At 38.6% G+C, this 18,326-nt stretch overlaps 1 protein-coding gene across 6 annotated transcripts in view; it reads left to right on the top strand.

Annotated features, from left to right (window-relative positions):
- Positions 1 to 18,326, top strand: part of FNIP1 (folliculin interacting protein 1) — a 160,303-nt gene that overhangs the window by 42,207 nt on the left and 99,770 nt on the right. The window lies entirely within an intron of this gene.

The raw sequence follows: 18,326 nt of genomic DNA, 5'->3' as shown, positions 1-18,326 counted from the left end.
GCAATGACATGATTGTATATTTAGAAAACCCCATTGTCTCAGCCCAAAATCTCCTTAAGCTGATAAGCAACTTCAGCAAAGTTCAGGATACAAAATTAATGTGCAAAAATCACAAGCATTCTTATACACCAGTAACAGACAAACAGAGAACCAAATCATGAATGAACTTCCATTCACAATTGCTTCAAAGAGAATAAAATACCTAGGAATCGAACTTACAAGGGATGTAAAGGATCTCTTCAAGAAGAACTACAAACCACTGCTCAATGAAATAAAAGAGGACACAAACAAATGGAAGAACCTACCATGCTCATGGGTAGGAAGAATCAATATCGTGAAAATGGCCATACTGCCCAAGGTAATTTATAGATTCAATGCCATCCCCATCAAGCTACCGAGTTTCTTCACAGAATTGGAAAAAACTACTTTAAAGTTCATATGGAACCAAAAAAGAGCCCGCATTGCCAAGACAATCCTAAGTCAAAAGAACAAAGCTGGAGACATCACGCTACCTGACTTCAAACTGTACTACAAGGCTACATTAACCAAAACAGCATGGTACTGGTACCAAAACAGAGATATAGACCAATGGAACAGAACAGAGTCCTCAGAAATAATACCACACATCTACAGCCATCTGATCTTTGACAAACCTGACAAAAACAAGAAATGGGGAAAGGATTCCCTATTTAATAAATGGTGCTGGGAAAATTGGCTAGCCATAAGTAGAAAGCTGAAACTGGATCTTTTCCTTACTCCTTATACGAAAATTAATTCAAGATGGATTAGAGACTTAAATGATAGACCTAATACCATAAAAACCCTAGAAGAAAACCTAGGGAATACCATTCAGGACATAGGCATGGGCAAGGACTTCATGTCTAAAACACCATAAGCAATGGCAACAAAAGCCAAAATTGACAAATGGGATCTAATTAAACTAAAGAGCTTCTGCACAGCAAAAGAAACTACCATCAGAGTGAACAGGCAGCCTACAGAATGGGAGAAAATTTTTGCAATCTACTCATCTGACAAAGGGCTAATATCCAGAACCTACAAAGAACTCAAACAAATTTACAAGAAAAAAACAAACAACCCCATCAAAAAGTAGGCAAAGGATATGAACAGACATTTCTCAAAAGAAGACATTCATGCAGCCAACAGATACGTGAAAAAAATGCTCATCATCACTGGCCATCAGAGAAATGCAAATCAAAACCACAATGAGATATCATCTCACAGGAGTTAGAATGGCGATCATTAAAAAGTCAGGAAACAACAGGTGCTGGAGAGGATGTGGAGAAATAGGAACACTTTTACACTGTTGGTGGGATTGTAAACTAGTTGAACCATTACGGAAAACAGTATGGCGATTCATCAAGGATCTAGAACTAGAAGTACCATATGACCCAGCCATCCCATTACTGGGTATATACCTAAAGGATTATAAATCATGCTGCTATAAAGACACATGCACACGTACGTTTATTGTGACACTATTCACAATAGCAAAGACCTGGAACCAACCCAAATGTCCATCAGTGACAGACTGGATTAAGAAAATGTGGCACATATACACCATGGAATACTATGCAGCCATAAAAAAGGATGAGTTTGTGTCCTGTGTAGGGACATGGATGCAGCTGAAACCATCCTTCTCAGCAAACTATCGCAAGAACAGAAAACCAAACACCGCATGTTCTCACTCATAGGTGGGAAGTGAACAATGAGATCACTTGGACTCGGGAAGGGGAACATCACACACCTGGGCCTATCAGGGGGAGGGGGTAGGGATTGCATTGGGAGTTATACCTGATGTAAATGACGAGTTGATGGGTGCTGATGAGTTGATGGGTGCAGCACAGCAACATGGCACAAGTATACATATGTAACAAACCTGCATGTTATGCACATGTACCCTAGAACTTAAAGTATAATAATAATAATAATAATAATAATAATAATAAAAATTCTTTTTTCCATCTTGAGTTAATTTTTTTATATGGTTAAAAATTAAGGATCCAGATAAGGCTAGCCAGTTATCCCAGCACCTTGTATTTAATAGGGATTAACACCCTTTTTTGTTAAGCATCATTCCCCCTCCATGAAATTTTAACACCACGGATATGCTGTGTATTTGCCTATGTACTGTGACTTTTTTGAGGGCTACATCTCACTTAATATCTATGTATTTTCCTCTTCCCTTCCCCACCAAGAACCAGTTTGCCCTCTTGGAAGTGATCTTGCCTGCATTGAGAATGCATGGCTTAGTCCTATTTTAGTTGTTAGTAATGTGTGTTACCGGAGTTCACATGGTCTTCTGAGATGCAGTGTCAATGTGTAAAGGAGAGTGTCTATTCCAGCATGTTTATTTTCTATTAGCATTCTTTGAAGGTGTCAGATAAAAAAACATGCAGAGCAGATAAGTTGACACACTATAAATAAACATCTAAGTCTTTAAATAGCTTGTGGTTCATCACCCAATCGTTTTCTTACCAACGTTTAAATATGCTAAATACAATTGCTTAATAGTAATTACTAAGGAAAGTTTTTCTATAGCATATAAATTTGTGTGAATGGTGGTGGTATACTTAACACTGTTAGTGATTTGGCTTACATTTGTCTTCAGTTAAAATTTGATAAAAAAACGAAGCAACGTGAAGTGGAAGGCAGTATCAGAAAAGTTAGGTTCTGGTAAAATGAGAGATCATTCTAAACACTTGAGTGCTGAACATAAACAAATACCAGTGAAGATAGAGTAGGGCTACAGGTGAAAAGAAGGGGCACCAGCCAGCACTATCTAGAACAGCAACTTTAGCTAGGTCAGTTTTGCTTCTCCTTCACTACTTTCACTTGATGAAATGAATAAATTTAGAATGACTGTTACATTTAAACTTATTTGCCTATTAAAAGAGTCACTCTGTTGTGATTGTTTGTTGTTTAATATCATACTCTTCTAGTTTCAAGGAATTAATTTGTCAGGCACCTTTTTGGTAATAAGTTTATTTAGTTAATTTCATGTGTCTAGAGATTTCCATGTCACAACTTCTTTCTATTATAAGGTAAAGGGAGTCAGAGCTTTATTAGTAACCCTTCACCATTTCAGGGACATACCCTGCAGAAGTACACATCTTCCCAGATGATTTTGACCAGCATTTTGTTTTCATTTTTTGTTTATGACTCTAGGGATGTCTGATCTAGACTAAAACAGCTTCACTAAGATTTTTGTTTAAACATAAAGCTATATTATTTTCATCTCTGCTTTAGACATTCCTATGCTATTCAGATATGACCCAAAATCAATAAGCCCTTCTATGAAGTGAGCTTTCATGTTTTACTCCATCCTTCCCTCCTCTATCTAATAATGCCTACGCTGCCTTTTCTTTGCATCATTTAGAACTCCTTCCTTGTGTCCCCACTTTCTTCCCAATTTGTCCACCTTTTTTTTTTTTTTTCCTTCAGAGGCCAGAGGCCATAATTCTTCCTTTTGCCTTTCCAGTAGGGAATGTTTATTTTGCCACACACTACCCAACTTTGGGCCTAGTAACTTGGCCCTGTCACTATTGCCTGGAGACTATTCGTGTCCTCTCATGAAAACCTGTTCTTTATGAGGCCTATGACATTGTACCACACTTTGTCCTATTTTGTTATTGGCATCCATGGCTGACATGCACCAGATGGTTGCCCACTATTCATCAAGAACTTTGACACTTGGCTGATAGTCCTTCTTTGTAGATCACTTTGTGCCATCATTTTGAGCAGCCCACACATCTAACATTCTGGCCTTCCAGTTCCTTCTCTTATTCTCTACCTTTTTATGTTCTTGGCTGTACCTTGAGCCTTCTTAGCTAACTGACTCTCCTCTGTTTCTGAGATCTTCCCATTCTGACCACAACTTCATATCCTTTGATCTCTCATATCCATATTCAGACTTGTGCTTTAACTTCATTGAGACCACTGTATTTGATTTTTATTATTATTATTATACTTTAAGTTCTAGGGTACATGTGCACAAGGTGCAGATTTGTTACATATGTATACATGTGCCATGTTGGTGTGTTGCACCTGTTAACTCGTCATTTACATTAGGTATGTCTCCTAATGCTGTCCCTCCCCACTCCCCGCACCCCACAACAGGCCCCGGTGTGTGATGTTCCCCTTCCTATGTCAAGTGTTCTCATTGTTCAGTTCCTACCTATGAGTGAGAACATGCGGTGTTTGGTTTGTTGTCCTCATGATAGTTTGCTGAGAATGATGGTTTCCAGCTTCATCCATGTCCCTACAAAGGACATGAATTCATCCTTTGCTGCATAGTATTCCATGGTGTATATGTGCCACGTTTTCTTAATCCAGTCTATCATTGATGGTCATTTGGGTTGGTTCCAAGTCTTTGCTATTGTGAATAGTGTCACAATAAACGTACGTGTGCCTGTGTCTTTATAGCAGCATGATTTATACTCCTTTGGAGTATATGGTAATGGGATGGCTGGGTCAAATGGTATTTGTAGTTTTAGATCCTTGAGGAATCACCACACTGTCTTCCACAGTGGTTGAACTAGTTTACAGTCCCACCAACAGTGTAAAAGTGTTCCCATGTCTCCACATTATACTTTCCTTTTCTCCTATCAGCTCCATTCTGGCCACATTTCCTCAGCTAGTCAGTCATGACTTTTCTTTCTCACTGTCACTCTTAACCGCCTTGCTCCTTTTCGTTGTGGCTGCTCAGAAAATCTCCTGTTAAATCCATTGTCTACTTTTGGCCCTTTCACACCTGGAATCTTCTGTGGTGGTACAGAAAATTAGTCCTATCACAGATTTAAGGCTTCCAACTCAGCTGGGCCCTCAAATATGGTTTGATAGTCCTTTTGCTTTTCTTAGGCCAGCACCTTTCCCTATTTTCTTTGATGACTATGTTGGACTTTTATATCTCAAATGCTATACCCCAATTCAGGCCACCCACCTGACATATGCTTGTAAATATGCTTGACCCTTGCTTTTTAGAAAAAAATGATCAGATATAAATGCTCGATTTCATCTCTCCAGTTTGCATACTTACCTGCAGTAATTTTCACCTGTGGGTCATTTTCCCTACCTCATTAAGTGTATTCTGCTGTTCATTAGGGTACACTTGCCCAGGATGCTGTGTCTTAACTTCTGTGGGATCTTAATCCAAAAATTATCTCTGATTACCTTTAAATTCTTTTTCTGATTCCTTCCCCTCAACTTGGAAATATTAGAAAGGAAATATATGCCTTTTTTCCTCTATATATACACCTGTGTATTTCATACACATACACCTTTTTCCTTTTTTAAAAGAAGGGCTCTTGTAGCCTCACTTCTTTACCTGACTGAGTGACCATGCATCTTGGTGATTCAAGATAATTTCAGTTTATTTCTATCTGTTTAGGATCCTTTTTTAGTTTTAAAACTGCAGTTTAGATGGTGGGTTATATGGTCACACTATTCCTCGCTGTTCCTTTTTTACATGGAATATTATATACTACCTTTCTCAGCTCTTTCTCTTCAATCAATAGTTATATGGTTATTCCTTCCCCTCTGCCTCCTCCGAAACTGTTCCAGCAAGAGTACCAAAGACACCAAATTGCTAACTTCCATGAACACTTTTACTCTTCATAAATTTTGGTTTTTCTGCAACATTTGCATTGTACGTGATTCCTTTCTTTTCATCTTCCTTACCCTTTTTTTTTTTTTTTGAGACAGTCTCTCTGTCGCCCAGCTGGAGTAGTAGAGTGGTGCAGTCTCGGCTCACTGCAACCTCTGCCTCCCAGGTTCAAGCAATTCTCCTGCTTCAGCCTGCCGAGTAGCTAGGACTACAGACATGTGCCACTATGCCCGACTAATTTTTGTATTTTTAGTAGAGATGAGGGTTCACTATGTTGACCAGGCTGGTCTTGAACTCCTGACCTCAGGTGATCCACCCACCTCGGCCTCCCAAAGTGCTGGGATTACAGACATGAGCCACCGTGCCTGGCCCATCTTCCTTAACTTTTGTAACTTTGCTTTACCATGAGTTTTCTTTTCCTCTCTAGTAGTCTGTCGTTACTAATCTTCCCTGGCTTCTCTGCTTTTCTTCTCTCTGTTCTTAAAATAGTGATGTATCCTAAAATTCTAGTTTGTTCGTTCTTCACATTCTTTTCTATTTTCAATTAATATGTTCTCCCTGAAGGTTTCACTACCAATTGTGTGTCAGTAACTCCTGTGTCTGAAACTCTATTCCCGGCCATTCTCCTGAGCTCCAGACCATTTTTCTTTTTCTTTTTCTTTTGGAGGTAAAGTCTTGCTCTGTCACTTGGGCTTGAGTGCAGTGGTGCGATCTTGACTCACTATGACCTCTGCCTCCCAGGTTCAAGTGGTTCTCCTGCCCCAGCCTCCCAAGTAGCCGGAATTACAGGTGCCCACCATCATGCCTGGCTAATTTTTGTATATTTAGTAGAGATGGGGTTTTGCCATGTTGGCCAGGCTGGTCTCACACTCCTGATCTCAGGAGATCCACCTACCCTGGCCTCCCAGAGTGCTGGGATTACAGGCGTGAGCCACTGTGCCCGGCCACCAGACCGTTTTTCATCAATCTGTTGCACATCTTTTCTTCAGCTGTCTCACAGCCCCCTTGAACTCAATCTGGCAACACCCTTTTCCCAACTTACTCCCCCTCCCAAGATATTCTTTATCTTGGTTAATGGTATCTCGTGTCATCAAATCTGAAACCTGAGAGTCAGCCATTTTCATCCTTTATTCCCCATATACTCTTCCAGTTCCTATCTCTGCCTTCTAAATAAGATCTAGCTCTATCACTTTCTATTTTCAGTGCTATTCCTTAGTTCAGAGTATAACATTGTTTTCTCCAGGATTCTCTCTGTCTTATCAGTTCTTCAAGTTTCTGTCTGATTTTCTAAAATGCACGAGTGATCTTGTCAGCTATTGTTTAAAACTTTTGCTTACTCATTGCCTGGATGAAGAAGTCCGTATGTGTGTGTTGAACTAGTTATGTCTGTTCATCTGATGCTCCAGCCCGCCCTTATAGCTGTGCCTGTTACTTCAGTGCACACTCCTGAGCTAGGGTCACTAAGAATTACAGCAGATGCTATTTTCTTCTTCCAGAGAAGAGAATGCCCTTCTCCCCTGCCCATCACTTGAAGTTGAAACTTGCAGTATCACTTCCTACTCAAGAGGCCAAGGCCATACAGAATGATTTAGATAATGGACTGAAAGACTGCCTGGAATCTAAACCCAGCTTTGATACATTTACTAGCTAGCTGTGTTATTTTGGGTAGGTTGTTTAATCTCTCTATGCCTTAAATTTTCTTAACTGTAAAGTAGGGGTAATTGTAGTACCAGCCACATAGAGTTGTTGTAAAGATCAAATGAATTACTGTTGTGAAAATTAAATGAATTAGAAGATGTAATGCACCTAGAACAGTAGTAGCTGGCATACAATAGATGTGGTGTGTTAGTTACTATTTATTATTTATTGTATATAATTAATGGTTTTTCTTCAGTAAACTCTTACCTGACCTGCCTATGCACATCTCTTATCTAGATTGTAAGTTTGCCTCAGTCATATCATGTATCACATTGATAAAATCATTTGTCTGTCTTTTCTGTTAGACTGAGCATTTCATGGTATGGCCATCTTTTTCTTTACATGCTGAATGAACGCTTTTAAGTCAATGAATGAATACATAAAGAATGTGACAGGAGAAATATTCCCAGTACCTGGCATTATGCTGTGAGTGTGGTAAATGTTTAATATGTCTGTTTTAGGCTGGACGCAGTGGCCCATGCCTGTAATCCCACCACTTTGGGAGGCCAAGGCAGGCACATCATGAGGTCAAGAGATTGAGACCATCCTGGCCAACATGGTGAAACCCTGTCTCTACTAAAAATACAAAAATTAGCTGGACATGGTGGCGCACACCTGTAGTCCCAGCTACTCGGGAGGCTGAGGCAGGAGAATTGCTTGAATCTGGGAGGTGGAGGTTGCAGTGAGCCGAGATTGCGCCGCTGCACTCCAGCCTGGCGACAGAGTGAGACTCTGTCTCAAAAAAAAAAAAAAAAATCTCTTTTAATGAGATGTCTATAATGTAATGTAACTTGATTAATATAGTTTTACTTTTTTTAGTAGTCTTTCTCTTTTAAAAATTGAGCTATAATTTACGTGTAATAAAATGCACATATTTTAAATGTATAATTTATTTTGAAAAATATATGCATCTATTTAACCACAATGGCAATAAAGATAAAGAACATTTTGATCACTCTGGAAAGTTCCTTAGTATACATTTCTACTCCATTCGCCTGACTCCCCACCCCTGATCATTGCTTTGATTTCTATCATTGTCCATTAGTTTTACCTCTTCTACATATGAATAGAATTATCAGTATGTGCCCCATTGTGTCTGGATTCTTTCACGCAACAGTAGTTTTTGAGTTCATCTTTGTTACCGTGTGATCAGTAATTCATTCCTTGGTATTTCTGAGCAGTATTTCAGTGTAGAAATATATCATAGTTTGTTTATCCATTCTCTGTGGCATTTGGGGTTAAATAAAACTGCGGTGAACGTTTCTGTGAAAGTATTTGTGAACATTTATTTTCATTTTTATTGGTTAAATTCGTGTGAGAGGAACTGCTGAATCATAGCTGCCAAGAAATACTCTAAAAATGGTTGTACACTTTTACACTCCTACTAACAATGTATGGGAGTCCCTAGGGCTTCGTATTATTGCCAATCACTGGTGTTATTAGTTGTGTCAATTTTAGCCATTCTGATGATTATGGCCATGTTTTTTTGTTTGTTTCTTTTTGTCTTTGTTTTGAAATGATGCTTCGCTCTTGTTGCCCAGGCTGGAGTGCAATGATGCAATTGTGGCTCACCACAACCTCCACCTCCCGGGTTCAAGAGATTCTGCTGCCTCACCCTCCCAAGTAGCTTGGATTACAGGCATGCACCACCACACCTGGCTAATTTTATATGTTTTTTTAGTAGAGATAGGGTTTCTCCATGTTGGTCAGACTGGTCTCGAACTCCCGACCTCAGGTCACCTACCTGCTTTGGCCTCCCAAAGTGCCGGGATTACAGGTGTGAGCCACTGTGCCTGGCCATGGCCATGTTTTAATTTGCATTTCTCTGATGATTAACACTGTTAATTATCATTTCCACATACTGATTATCGATTTATATATATCCTTTTGTGAAATGCCCAAGTTGTACCTGTACCCTTTTAAAATTGGATTGTTTATTGTTTACTGCTTTGTGGGAGTTGTCTTAGCCATTTATAAGTGCTTTATCAGATATATGCATTGCAAATATTGTCTTCCAATCCCTGGGTTGGCCTTTTTTTTTTTTTTTTTTTAGCTCTTTTTTTTGATGTTCAGGTTTAAAATTTGTATAAAGTCCAACTTACCAATTTTTTATTTTATGCATAGTAGTTTTTGTATCTGGTTTAAGAAATCTTTGTCTAACCTAAGGTGGCACCATCACCTGTGTTTCTTTATAGAAGCTTTATAATTTTACCTTTTTCATAAAGTCCTATTTTAAATTAGCAAAGAATACAAATTCACAAATAAGTTTGGTAATAAAGCTTTTTTTATTATTGCTGAGATATACTTCACATTCTATAAAATTTACTCTTCTGAAGTGCGTGATTCAGTGTTTTAGATTCGTTTGGTGGTGGTTGTTTTGTTGTTGTTTTTGTTTGTGGTACATTTACAAAGTTTTTTGGTGACCACCACCACTGTCTAATTCTAGAACATTTCATCTCCCCAGAAAGAAACCCCATACACATTGCAGTCATTATGGATTTGCCTATTCTGGACAAGTCGTATAAATGGAATCATCATACGTAGCCTTTTTGTGTTTGGCTTTTTTTCCTTAATTTAATGTTTTCAAGGTTCATCCATGTAGTATGCATTCTTTTTATGGCCAGATAGTTCATTGTATTGACATACCACATTTTGTTTATTCATGAGTTGATGGACATGACTTTTAACTTTTTAAAGAAAGCACGTTTGTTTTTTCTTTTTTTTTTTCCAGATTGTGGAATCCATTCACTCCTGAAATATTTAGTGCCTATGATATTACATTTACTTGGGGATATGTAGTTTTACTCATTTACGAAGCTTGGGACTGGAAATTCAAAGATGAATAAGATCTTCCCTCAGGGAGCTTTTTTTTCTAGTGGAAGAAACAGGCATGTGAACAGATAAATTACAGGACAATCTGATGAAGATACTATTAGATTTATAATCTAAGGTAAAGTGTAATCCCAAAAGTCAGTGGCTAACTCTGCTTAGAGGAATGAATAAGAACTTTATAGAGGAAGTGACATTTAGAGCTAGATCTTTAAGAATAAATAAGAGTTTGCCAGAGAGAGTGAGAATATTTCAGGTAGAAGACATGGCTTGTACAAAGGCATGGACTTGATATGTCTTGGCACCTTTGAGAAGATCGGTATGATGATAATTATGGGTAACATGAAAGGAGTCCCGGAAAAGCAGATCTGGGCCAGCCCATGAAGAGCTTTACATCTAAGAAAAGGAACTTGGATTTTATTCTTTGGGTGTTTGGGAGACCAAAGGAGTTTGGCTAAATGAGATGGCATCACTGCTTATATATAAGGTCTATTAGAAGACCTCATATCTAACGAAGCCCAGCTTTTTATTTTTTCCAGAAAATTTTGTCCATATTAGGCACCTTTTAAAAAATGAATATACTGGCCAGGTGTGGTAGCTCGTGCTGCCTGTAATCCCGGCAGATTACTTGAGGCCAGTAGTTTGAGACCAGCCTGACCAACATGGCAAAACCTGTCTCTACTAAAAATATAAAAATTAACTGGGTGTGGTGGCACATACTTGTAATTTCAGCTAATTGGGAGGCTGGGGCAGAAGAATCTCTCAAGCTCAGGAGGCAGAAGTTGCAGTAAGCCGAGATCATGCTACTGCACCCAGCCTGGGAGACAGAACGAGACTCTGTGTCAAAAACAAAACAAAACAAAACAAAAACCAAAAAGAAAGAATATACCTCCCCCCAACACAAACCATTCTCTCACTACCACCTTCTATCATAGTTTATTGACTTACCTGAAATTATCATGTTAATTTATTTCTTTGCTTAACTACTGTTGTATCTTTCTTCCAGAGCAGGTTCTTTCTTGTCTTGCCCTAACCACTGCTTGACACATAGTAGTTACATATCTGTATTTAATGAATAAATGAACTATTCTACCTCTAATATCTTAAATTCTAGGATCCTGCCCTGTGAATTATAGCCTCCTATTCCTTGTACTGTCTGTCTTGCACTCTCCTTTGCGTTTTTTTTATCTCTTTGACCCTACTGCCTCCATTTTCTTCTGTTATCCTTGTTCCATCACTGTGTTCCCTAACTAGCTTAGATCAATTCAGCTGTATTCTTGTCAGTCTTCTACTCCATTTCCATAGCCTTTCTTTTCTTTTGTTCCGTATACCTGTCAAAACCCTTACCTTGGCATGGTCTGATCCAAATTCAAGCCCATGAGGTCCTACTGGAGAAAATAACCTAACTGTAGTTTGCAGCCAGTACATCGTCCTAGGTCGTAGTCTTCAACATTATGTAGATGTACAGCGTTGCCTGGAAATCTTATGTTTTGTATTCAACATACACTCATGCACTAGTGAATGATGGGGCTCTGTTCTGAGGAATGCATTTTTAGCAATTTTGTTGTTGTGCAAACATCACAGAGTGTAACACACACCTAGATGGATGGTATAGTTGGCTACACACCTAGGCTGTATGGTAATAGCCTTTTGCTCTTAGGCTACAAACTTGTACAGCATATTGCTGTGCTGAACACTGTAAACAGTTGTAACAAAATGGTAAGTATTTGTGTATCTAAACATATCCAAACATAGAAAAGGTACAGCAAAAATATGGTTTAAAAGATAAAAAGTCGGTCGGGCACAGTGGCTCACACCTGTAATCCCAGCACTTTTGGAGGTTGAGGCAGGCCGATCACCTGAGGTCAGGAGTTTGAGACCAGCCTGACCAACATGATGGAACCACATGTCTACTAAAAATATAAAAATTAGCCAGGTGTGATGGCATGATGGCACACGCCTGTAAACCTGGCTACTGGGGAGGCTGAGGCAGGAGATTCACTTGAACCCAGGAAGCGGAAGTTGTAGTGAGCCGAAATTGCACCACTGCACTCCAGCCTGGGCGACAGACTGAGACTGCATCTCCAAAAAAAAAAAAAAAAAAAGATAAAAAGTGGTACACCTATTTAGGGCACTTAGCGTGAATGGATCTTGTGAGACTGGAAGTTACTGGGTGAATCAGTGAGTGAGTAGTCAGTGACTGTGAAAAACCTAGGACATTATTGTACACTACTGTAGATTTTATAAATAAGCACTGTATACTTAGACTACATTAAATTTATTAAAAAATGTTTTTCTTCAATAATAAAATTAACCTTAGCTTATTGTAACTTTTTTACTTATAAACTTCATAATTTTAAAATCTTTTGAACTGTTGAACTGTTGTGTAGTAACACTTTGCTTAAGACACACATTGTACAGCTGTACAAACATATTTTCTTTCTTTATGTCCTTACTCTATAAGCTTTTTTCAGTTAAAAATTTTTAAGCTTTTTGTTAATAACTGAGACACAAACACACCATTAATCTAGGCCTACATAGAGTCAGGATTATCAGTATCACTATCTTCCATCTCCACATCTTGTCCCACTGTAAGGTCTTTAGAGGCAGTAATACACATGGAGCTGTCAGCTCTTATGCTAATAATGCCCTTTTCTGGAATACCTCTTGGAGGATCTGCCTGAGGCTGTTTCACAGTTAATTTTTTTGTAAGTAGGAGTACACTTTAAAATAATGACAAAAAGTGTAGTAAATTCATAAACCAGTAACATAGTCTTTTTTTTTTCAGTCTGTTGCCCAGGCTGGAGTGCAGTGGCACAGTCTTGGCTCACTGCAACCTCTGCTTCCTGGGTTCAAGCGATTCTCCTGCCTCAGCCTCCTGAGTAGCTGGGACTACAGGTGCATGCCACCATGCCTGGCTAATTTTTTTTCTTTTTGTACTTTTTAGTAGAGACGGGATTTCACCATGTTAGCCAGGATGGTCTCCATCTCCTGACTTTATAATCTGCCCGCCTCGGCCTCCCAAAGTGCTGGGGTTACAGGCGTGAGCCACTGCACCCAGCCAACGTAGTCTTTTGTTATCAAGTATTGTGTATTTACATAATTGTATCTATAATACCTTCATATGACTGGCAGTGCAATAGGTTTGTTTACATGAGCATCACCACAAAACAATATTTTGTGCTACCATGTGATGACAGCTACAGTGTTACTAGGCAATGGGAGTTTTTGAACTGCATTATAATCTTATGAGACCACCATCGTATATATAGTTTGTTGTTGACCAGAACGTATGACTGTATTTTATTTCCCAACAACCGCTATTATCTTTTTTACTCTCTACTATCCCCACGTCTTACCACCTTTCCCTTACTTCCATTCACCTGCTTGACAAGGAAAATGGATCTCTTAGCTATGGATTCCCTCCGCACCTTACCTTCATATCTACAAATCTTTGTGCACCCATGTACATCTTTATCTCCCTTCTTTCCATCCTAGTGTGAGAGTTATTTTCTTTGAGCTAATCGTTTCACTTGTGCTCTATATCCTGTTCTTTACTTCCTCAGAGGCGTTGTGTTTCTCCTTGACCTCAGATTCTGTCATCAACATACATGTAAACCTGTTCATGCCATGGTATTTCTTTTTCTTTTCTAAAATATTCTTTTTCATTGGTTTCCATGAGACCCCTTTCCCTATTTTCATCCTTTGTCAGTCTGTTCCTTTACAGTTTCCTTTGCATAGTGTGAAAGCATAATTTAGTAGAAACAGTTGAGTGTGATGCAAGTCATTGTGGTTTAAGGAGGAGTCTCTGCTTTAGCCTGGATGTCTAGGTAGGTCTTTATCATTTACTACCACACAGACATTTGCTGATTAGACAGAAGAAAACTAGAATTATATTTTCTGTCAAGAATTTGGGATGAAGATGTTTTATGTTGCCAGTTATACATAGTTTCACATACGTTGACAGAGTTAGGGTTAAGGCTCTCTTAAGGAAGTGAAGAATTGTGCCTGGTGGACAACCCACACAATGGCCAAAAATATTCACAAACTGTACCTCTGACAAAAGTCTAATATACACAATCTATAAGGAATTTAAACAATTTAACAAGCAAAAACAACCCCTATAAAAAGTGAGCAAAGCTATGAACAGACACTTCTCAAAAGAAGACATCCAAGCTGCCAAAAAAACATGAAAAAATGCTCATCATCACTAATCATCAGAGAAAGACAAATCAAAACCACAATGAGATACCATCTCACACCAGTCAGATTGGCTGTTATTAAAAAGTCAAAAAATAACAGGTGCTGGTGAGGCTGTGGGGCAAAGGGAATGCTTATACACCATTGATGGGAATGTAAAGTAGTTTAGCCACTGTGGAAAGCAGTTTGAAGATTTGTCAAGCAACTTTGAAAGAGAACTACCATTTGACTCCGCGATCTCATTACTGAGTATATAAAAGAAAACAAGTTTACCAAAAAGACACATGCACTTGTATGTTCATTGCAGCATTGTTCACAATAGCAAAGGCATGGAATCAACCTAGGGTCCCATCAGTGGTGGATTGGATAAAGAAAATGTGGTACATATGTACTATGGAATACTATGCACAATTGCTTCAAAGAGAATAAAATACCTAGGAATCCAACTTACAAGGGATATGAAGGACCTCTTCAAGGAGAACTACAAACCGCTGCTCAATGAAATAAAAGAGGACACGCACAAATGGAAGAACATTCCATGCTCATGGATAGGAAGAATCAATATAGTGAAAATGGCCATACTGCCCAAGGTAATTTATAGATTCAGTGCCATCCCCATTAAGCTACCAATGACTTTCTTCACAGAATTGGAAAAAACTAAAGTTCATATGGAACCAAAAAAGAGCCCTGATTGCCAAGACAATCCTAAGCCAAAAGAGCAAAGCTGGAGGCATCACGCTACCTGACTTCAAACTATACTACAAGGCTACATTAACCAAAACAGCATGGTACTGGTACCAAAACAGAGATATACACCAATGGAACAGAACAGAGCCCTCAGAAATAATACCACACATCTGCAACCATCTGATCTTTGACACATCTGACAAAAACAAGAAATGGGGAAAGGATTTCCTATTTAATAAATGGTGCTGGGAAAACTGTCTACCCTTAAGTACAAAGCTGAAACTGGATTTCTTCCTTACACCTTATACAAAAACTAATTCAAGATGGATTAGAGACTTAAATGTTAGACCCAAAACCATAAAAACCCTAGCAGAAAAGCTAGGCAATACCATTCAGGACATAGGCATGGGCAAGGACTTCATGCCTAAAACACCAAAAGCAATGGCAACAAAAGCCACAATTGACAGATGGGATCTAATTAAACTAAAGAGCTTCTGCACAGCAAAAGAAACTACCATCAGAGTGAACAGGCAGCCTACAGAATGGGAGAAATTTTTGCAATCTGCTCATCTGACAAAGGGCTAGGATCCAGAACTACAAAGAACTCAAACAAATTTACAAGAAAAAACGAACCCCATCAAAAAGTGGGCAAAGGATATGAACAGACGCTTCTCAAAAGAAGACATTTATGCAGCCAACAGACACATGAAAAAATGCTCATCGTCACTCACCATCAGAGAAATGCAAATCAAAACCACAATGAGATACCATCTCACGGGAGTTAGAATGGCGATCATTAAAAAGTCAGGAAACAACAGGTGCTGGAGAGAATGTGGAGAAATAGGAACACTTTTACACTGTTGGTGGGACTGTAAACTAGTTCAACCATTGTGGAAGACTGTGGCAATTCCTCAGGGATCTAGAACTAGAAATACCATTTGACCTGGTGATCCCATTACTGGGTGTATACCCAAAGGAGTATAAATCATGCTGCTATAAAGACACATGCACACGTATGTTTATTGTGGCACTATTCACAATAGCAAAGACTTGGAACCAACCCAAATGTCCATCAATCATAGACTGGATTAAGAAAATATGGCACATATACACCATGGAATACTATGCAACCATAAAAAAGGATGAGTTCATGTCCTTTGTAGGGACGTGGATGCAGCTGGAAACCATCATTCTCAGCAAACTATCACAAGGACAGAAAACCAAACACCGCATGTTGTCACTCATAGGTGGGAATTGAACAACGAGAGCACTTGGACTCAGGAAGGGGAACATCACACACCAGGGCCTGTTGTGGGGTGGGGGGAGGGGAGAGGGATAGCATTAGGAGATATACCTAATGTAAATGACGAGTTAATGGATGCAGCACACCAACACGGCACATGTATACATATGTAACAAACCTGCACGTTGTGCTCATGTACCCTAGAACATAAAGTATAAAAAAAATTAAATATAAAAGACAAAAAACTGATTCATATTTTAGTTCCCCTGTTAAAAAGGTAAACCCTAAAGGAGCAGTTTCACTCATACAGAGACCCTTGTGAAATTTTACTATTTACTGTCCTAACTTATTGTTTGTTCCAAGTTAATTAGATAACTGGTCTAACTAGTCTATATCTTAATCAGTAAATGTCTGTATTCATTTTCAAGGCTTATATCTAGTTAGCATAATCATTTTCTTATTTTACAAAATGCCTTAGAACATAAAATCAGGTATTTTTCTCAAAAATTGACTAAATGATATTTTGTTCCTTCGTTATTCATCTGAATAGTTATAAATGCAAGAGAATATAGTGACCCATTTCATTGTCTTAAACTTTTTTCGTATTTTGTGGTTTTACTCTTTCTTTCTACTACAGTAATTGACTAAATAATATTTTATTAAGTAAATTGACTCAACAATTGACTAAAAAAAAAGAGAAAATGTGGTACATATGTACTATGGAGTGCTACACAGCCATAAAAAAGAATGAAATCCTGTCCTTTGCAGCAACACGGAGGCAGCTGGAGGCCGTTATCCTGAGTCAATTAATGCAGGAACAGAAAATCAAATAGCACATGTTCTCAGTTATAAGTGGGAGCTAAACAGTGGATACTCCTGGACATAAGGATGGCAACAATAGATACTGAGGACTAGTAGAGCAAGGCAGGAGGGAGAAGGGCAAGAGTTGAAAAACGTAATGGTTGGGTTCTGTGCTCACTCTCTGGGTGACAGCATCAATTGTACCCCAAACCTCAGCATCATGAGATATATGGATGTAACTCCTGAGTATGAAAGTTGAAATTATGAAAAATGAATATCCTGTTGTAACTAATAAGAAACAGCTCCTGGCATGTCAGTTCTCCCATTTCTTAGCAGCTGTCCTGTGATTTGTATTGTGTTCAGTTCACCGGATATTTGTCATTTGGTTTGTTTTCTCTTTCCCTTCTTCCCTACCTCATCCACCCCATTAATCTTTTAAATTGTGGAATGTAATGGATATATAAAAGTACATAAAACAAATGTGATGTACTGTTTAAATACATACTGTAAAGATCCATGTCAGCACTATCTGGTCAAAGCAGAACGTTGTCATTGCCCCACCTGTTATGTCCCTTTTCTGGTTACACTTTTCCCTCCACCTTACTCCTAGAAGTAATTACTCTCCAAACTCTGGAGGTCGTTACTTACTTTGTTTTCTTTATATTTTAAAAACTAAGTATGCACCCCTAGACAAACATTGCCCGTTTTTAACCTCTATATATATAAGTAGAAAAATACAGTAGCTATCTGTGTGTGTGTGTGTGAGTCGTCGTCTGACTTCTTTTGCTTGTGGTCTATCCATTTTTGCCTATAGCTGAAATTCATTCATTGTGATAAATTTTTCTGGAGTGGAATTGCTGGTATCAACTTCATTTTTACTGGGATTCGTTTGTGTGTATATATGTATACACACACGTATATAATAAAGTATACACACACATGCAGATATATATACACACACAAAAAAACTTTTTTATATATAGACTTTTTCAAAAACTTTTCTAAAGAGATTGTACCAATTTATTTATTTTTATTTTTATTTTTTGAGACAGAGTCTCATTCTGTCACCCAGGGTAGAGTACAGTGGCATGATTACAGCTTGCTGTAGCCCCGACCTTCCAGGCTCAAGCGATCCTCCCACTGCAACCTCTTAAGTAGCTAGGACTACAGATGCATGCTGCCATGCCCGGCTAATTTTTTTAACTTTTTGTAGAGATGGGGTCTCACTATGTTGTCCAGGTTAGT

Source organism: Macaca fascicularis, chromosome 6 (assembly GCF_037993035.2).
Source record: "Macaca fascicularis isolate 582-1 chromosome 6, T2T-MFA8v1.1".
NCBI lineage: Eukaryota > Metazoa > Chordata > Mammalia > Primates > Cercopithecidae > Macaca > Macaca fascicularis.
Note: the sequence above shows the minus strand (reverse complement) of the source record. Positions and strands in the feature narration are given on the sequence as shown.